The sequence below is a fragment of the Palaemon carinicauda genome, chromosome 11, assembly GCF_036898095.1.
Source record: "Palaemon carinicauda isolate YSFRI2023 chromosome 11, ASM3689809v2, whole genome shotgun sequence".
In the NCBI taxonomy this organism is placed as follows: Eukaryota; Metazoa; Arthropoda; class Malacostraca; order Decapoda; family Palaemonidae; genus Palaemon; species Palaemon carinicauda.
The window spans coordinates 135,235,572-135,241,724 of NC_090735.1; the positions used below are offsets into that span (position 1 = coordinate 135,235,572).

The following is a 6,153-nucleotide window of genomic DNA, read 5'->3' on the forward strand; positions in this document are numbered from 1 at the left end:
TTCTGGTAAATTGTTTTTAATGACAAAAAATATCTTAAAACCTCCATTAATAAAGACTTACAAATTCTCATATTTTATACTAAACTTATATTTACAGTAGGCAAAGAAAACAAACAAACAAACTTAGTATTTATACCACCTTTGTCCAGGTTTGGTTAAAAAAAAAGAAAATATAAATACATGCAAATATTCTATTTGGTTTCAGAATGCGATACGTGTTATTGATAAAGTTCGTTAAAATACATATTCAAGATTCGGATTCCATAATGTATGCCGGGCTTATTTTAGTTAAACCAGATGACCCCCGTGAGAATTTTGAGGTTTGTCTTTCGAAATTTAAACCGAATACCATTTTGGTTAAATGACAAGTATAGAAGTTACCTATGATAGGTCAAGTAGCAATGGTTACTACCTAGTTATGCATCTTTCGTAAGATTTAGAACTTCTATGTATGGTCGAAAGAAAAGTTTCTTGGGGTTATTTTCAATAGTCTTATACCCGTCACTTGCTTTGTCAAATGGCCAGCACATACAACCAGTACTGTGAGTTTCTAATTTACCATACTGGTAACTGGGTGGTAACTGGGTTGTTTAGATTTTAAACATTCTAATTAAATGACTTTGCTAGTAACACTTTAAAAACATTAGCAAATTCCCAAATATAAAATACTTAAGTCTTCAAAACTTTTCAATATGGGTTAAAAGAACTCTGAAATATCAATGGGTTTAATTAGTGTTTATACAGCCAAATTAATACAAACCTCACTTTTAAATGATAAAGGGAAATAAAGTTTTCATATGAACAAAACCTTAAAATCAAGAAGTTATTTTGGACATAATCTATTACAAAACTCTTACTAAAGTTCAAATTATAATTATTGCAGATCATTGAAAGTAATAAATAAAGTAAATATATATTAAAGCTTTATAAACTAAAACACCTATAACCTTACCAGAAAGCTCTCAAATTTTGATTCCTGAAGATCATCGAATGTCAAAGCTACACAAGGAAAGTATATATAATTCAGCGAGTAAAAAAAACCCACCTTTAAAATGAACCGTTATAACCCTATCAGAATCTGAACTAATCTTAAGAATTTAATTTCTGATGTGATTGATTTTCAATTTTCAATTAGCTACGCAGTATTTGAACCAAAAAAAATTCCATTAAGAAAATTCCATTAAGAAAATTTCAGAAATATTGAAAGCCGAGGAAGACCAAATTATAATGATCATGATTTTAAATCTAATCTACAGAATTTAAATCTATAACATTCCAAATGGTAACACTAACTAGTAATACACATACAATGTAAAGCTAATATACTACAGTAGGTTTAAACAGCCAACAGACGTTAGCTTTGTTTCAGCAATAAGTAGGGTAACATCTTCAGGCCAATGAAGGCTGTTAACAGTTGTCGAGTAACAGCTGCAAGATAGTATCTTCTTTGATGGCGAATTTTCAATCTCTGATGGCGAATTTTCAATCTTGATATCTTTAGCAAAGGTTGAAGTGGAGGGACCCTGAAGTGGATGGACAAGAATTTCCGAAATTCTATGTTAGTCACCTAGCAAGCCTTGTGAAGTAGTGACGTCACTGCCCTGCGAGCAGCTCAGGGCAGTTTCTCAATGTCTCTACTGCCATACGGTAATACCAACTACCATCTGGAAGAACACTAAAATTACTTTCAATGCCAATATAATTAGTTTAATATCCTTTCTATGATAAACTAGCCAATTACAGTTTCAATGCTAATAAAATTAGTTTGATATAGTTTCTATACTATACTAGCCAATTACATAGGTGAATAGCTCAATATTTGAATTTAAACGATAAAGTAATACATTACAAACTGCTTTATAGCATCACCGTAAATTTTAAGAGTTAATTTTTTTTAAAGATAAATGTAGTTTAAGAAAAAATAGAAAGTAATAAATAAACTGCTTAATAGCACCACTGTCCATTTCAAGAAAATTTAATATTCCTATCAAATGTAGTTTTAAGAAAAACTAATTCACATCTTATGTATGAAAGACGAACCCATTGATGGTAAAGGAAATCATTTACTTACCAATTATTTGGATATTTCTCCACGTCGCTTATTGGACGAGCAGGGTTTCATTCCAGATTTTAAGCACTTCTCCAATGGCTTTAGTAGAACTATTATTTTCCAAGGATCATTACTACCAAAATCTGTAGGGGTACAATGTAATTACAAAATTAGAATAAATTGACTTCTGTAATTAAATCCGGTTAGTATATTTTTACGTAAACAGTTAAGGATGCGGAAAAATTGGGGAAATAAAAAAAAATAACATTGACCCTTCAACGGTTAAGTTAAGCCCAAGGTTCAAATTAAATGTACTAAATTTTATGCCAAGGAAATAAGGAAAACTATAAAACCAAGTACGTATCTATAGTGAAAGAAAACCCATTGATTTATCACAAAATATGCAATTCTGAATAGCCGCTTCAAACGGATTAATATATAACGAGACAAAAGGTTTAAATTAGGCCATGAAACCAAGTACATATCTTCATAGTGAAAGAAAACACATTGAATTATCACAAAATATGCAATTTTGAATAACCGCTTCAAACTCATTAAAATTTAACAAGAAACAAAGGTTTAAATTTAATTAAACTTTTCGCCATGGAAATTTATGAAAGGTGAAATATAAAACAATGAAATTTGAATATATTAAACAAACTTATTTCATTGAAATAAACCCCAATGACTTTCTACAGAATAAATCAATTATGAATAACCACTAAAAACGTATTAAAATATAACAAATACCTTACACAAATAGAAGAGAGTTCTCCATAGGTGTTTACGAGGTAGGAGCTGAAGGGAGACACTCCACGACGAAAGTTCCAAGAACAGAAGTTAACTGCCCTTGACTACAACACCAAGGAGAACAAAGCAGGAACAGGAAAGCGAGATAGGAGTAGCAAGGATTAACTAGTCGTAATAAGGTGGCTGGCTATTTCTGTAGTTGCCAAAAAATGTATTAGGAATATATTTCGGAGTTATTTTTTTCAGTTTTTTGATTAAGTGCTATTCAAAATTCCTTCAAGAAAAGCCACCAACCTTCCGAGCCACCAGAATGCTAAAATATGAATTAAGACTTGTTCAAACATTGTAATTTGGTTACACTAGAATATAATTGGAATGGAACCCCATATTATTGATAGGACCCCGTATTATTGATAGCACCTCTGACTCACGATTTGTGGGTCGAAAGTTTGAACTCTGCTCACTGCTAGAGTATTTTCCGAAAATATTTCAGCAAAAAAAAAAAAAAAAAAAAAAAAAAAAAAAAAAAAAAAAAAGCACTGATCCCACCTGCCTAGTAATTACATTCAGTGGAAAGATGAAATCCAGTCCTGGTCTCTCCTCCCTTCCATACCCTTAACATAACCCAGTCTCCTCCCTCCTCCCCCCCCCCTATCCCAGGGTCCATGCATTGTGCCATATAGGGTCCACGTTCTGCCCCATATTCTTTAATTTCTTTTTTCTCATCTCTATACAATTCTCATACGGACACTCATTTGATGAATCTCTCTCTCTCTCTCTCTCTCTCTCTCTCTCTCTCTCTCTCTCTCCCCTGTGCCACCGAAAAAGGGAAGAGAATCAAGGATAAAAGGAAAATATATTTAAACACAAAACTGCATTCGTATTCTTAAGCTTATATATATATATATATATATATATATATATATATATATATATATATATATATATATATATATATATATATATATATATATATATATATATATATATATAGCGAATTTGGGCCTTGAATTCGCAGCCGTATAGATAGAAGCATAAATATATTACTAATACCACAGTTAATAATGATAATAACTTTTTATTCTATTATAACTGCTACTATTATTATAGATTCATATAAATTTTGTGAATCTTATTATGAAATTTTGCTTCCATTCGGCATTTCAAAATTCGTCTTCAAAGTTTTAAGATAAGTATATCTATTATTCTTTCATCACAGCTATCATTATTTAATTAGAGCTCTCTTGCTCGAGGGTACACTCAGGCACACTATTCTATCTTATTCCTGTTCCTCTTTTTTTGTTAAAGTTTTTTATAGTTTATACAGGAATTATTTATTTTAATGTTGATGTTCTTAAAATATTTCATTTTCTCTTGTTTCCTTTCCTCACAGGGCTATTTTCTCTGTTGGAGCCCCTGGGCTTATAGCATCCGCTTTTTCAACCAGGTTTGTAGCTAAGCAAGTAATAATAATAATAATAATAATAATAATAATAAAAATGTTAATAATAATAATAATAATAATAATAATAATAATAATAATAATAATAATAATAATAATAATAGAACTGTTTAGGGATTGTTTTGTCACCTGTAAAGAATAGATATTGGTAAAAAATGAATAATTCTAAAATGCTTGATAGACCTTATAAATAGGTATTGAAATCGAAGGCATTTGATACCCTGGAACTCTGCGAGTGTTTGTAAGAATGGTGCATATTTTGTAAGAAGAGTTATGGTCTGTTGATGTGAGGATGGTATTGCAATTTCTTCAGATTTTCCTCCATAGTCCAGCAGATTTTCTCTCTGGAACCAACCCTGTGAGGTGTGTGTTCCAGCCTAAAATGATATTAGATTTTCTCTCTGGAACAAACCCTGTGAGGTGTGTATGTGTTCCAGCCTAAAATGATATCAGTTTTTCTCTCTGGAACCAACCCTGTGAGGTGTGTATGTGTTCCAGCCTAAAATGATATCAGATTTTCTCTCCGGAACCAACCCTGTGAGGTGTGTGTGTTCCAGCCTAAAATTAAATCAGATTTTCTCTCTGGAACCAACCCTGTGAGGTGTGTATGTGTTCCAGCCTAAAATTATATCAGATTTTCTCTCTGGAACCAACCCTGTGAGGTGTGTATGTGTTCCAGCCTAAAATGATATCAGATTTTCTCTCTGGAACCAACCCCGTGAGGTGTGTATGTTTTCCAGCCTAAAATGATATCAGATTTTCTCTCTGGAACCAACCCTGTGAGGTGTGTATGTGTTCCAGCCTAAAATTATGTCAGTTTTTCTCTCTGGAACTAACCCTGTGAGGTGTGTATGTGTTCCACCCTAGAAGGATATCTTTTACGAAAGAGATATTTTGCATAGATTCCAGTAAACTTTCCATGACGAATTTCTTTGATTGTTCTCATTGACTCTACTTTTTTAATTCTCGCCTGAAATGGTTTCCACCTTTTTTTCTGGTGTTTTCTTAAACTGATATTACAGCTGAGGAATAACAAAAATCCTAATATTCTGGGCTTAACGTCTCTTTCATTCCCATTTGTATTTATATTAAATCGCAAAACTCATACCATGCAGAAATTTCAGAGGTCATTATTCAGCCAAGAAAAATGGCCATAAAAAAGAGCAATTGATATAATAAGCAGATATTCTCCGAAGAGCCCCATCTGGAAAATATGCTAACACGTACGAGGGAAATGAGTTTTAAAGTGTTGTACCATAATGCTTGACAAGTGAGGAACATCGCTCAGCTCGAGATATGAGACCCTGTGGTAAATCGTCTTCCAAGGAAGAAGAGGAAGAGCACGAGAAGGAAGAAGAGGAGGAGGATGAGAAGGAAGAACAGGAGAAGGATGAGCGTAAAGCAGAAAGACCTCCGAAGAGCGGTTGGTAAATTATTCGGAATTTTCTTTGGCTGAAATTGAGGTTAAACTTAAGAAGGAGATTGGGTTAGTTATTCTACGTTCCCTGGTATTTGATTAGATGATATATGGACTGATAAGCCTGTTGATAAAGTGGGGCACCTGATCTCTACAGAAAAGAGCAAAAGTATCATTCCAATAAACATATAAATTTCACTGATGATACTGAAAATTATGGTTCGAGTTAAATTACGTTTTACGTATTTTGTAACACACCTCTATGTTGTTCACGCCGGATTAAAATCAAATGTATAATTAAAGACAATTTAGTATTTAGCATTACTGTAGGAAGTATGCAGGTATAATTTGCAATCTAAAAATAATTTTTTAAAGAAGAACCTCGATGAATATTTTGTAAAAACAACTTGCGATGAACTGTGCTATTACCAGGACTGACTACTGCAACTCCATCTACCACAATCTACCAAAATT

The 6,153-nt window shown here is 32.5% G+C and overlaps 1 long non-coding RNA gene across 2 annotated transcripts; it reads right to left on the minus strand.

Annotated features, from left to right (window-relative positions):
* Positions 1 to 711: 711 nt before the first annotated feature.
* Positions 712 to 2,913, minus strand: LOC137649780 (uncharacterized). 2 transcript variants are annotated; one of them, XR_011045860.1, is made up of 3 exons: positions 2,806 to 2,913; positions 2,072 to 2,193; positions 712 to 1,664 (listed from the first exon to the last, which is right to left on the minus strand). It is a non-coding gene; the product is annotated as an uncharacterized lncRNA (long non-coding RNA). The 2 variants fall into 2 exon arrangements; XR_011045859.1 differs by having other exon boundaries at positions 2,801 to 2,893.
* Between the last annotated feature and the right edge of the window lie 3,240 nt (positions 2,914 to 6,153).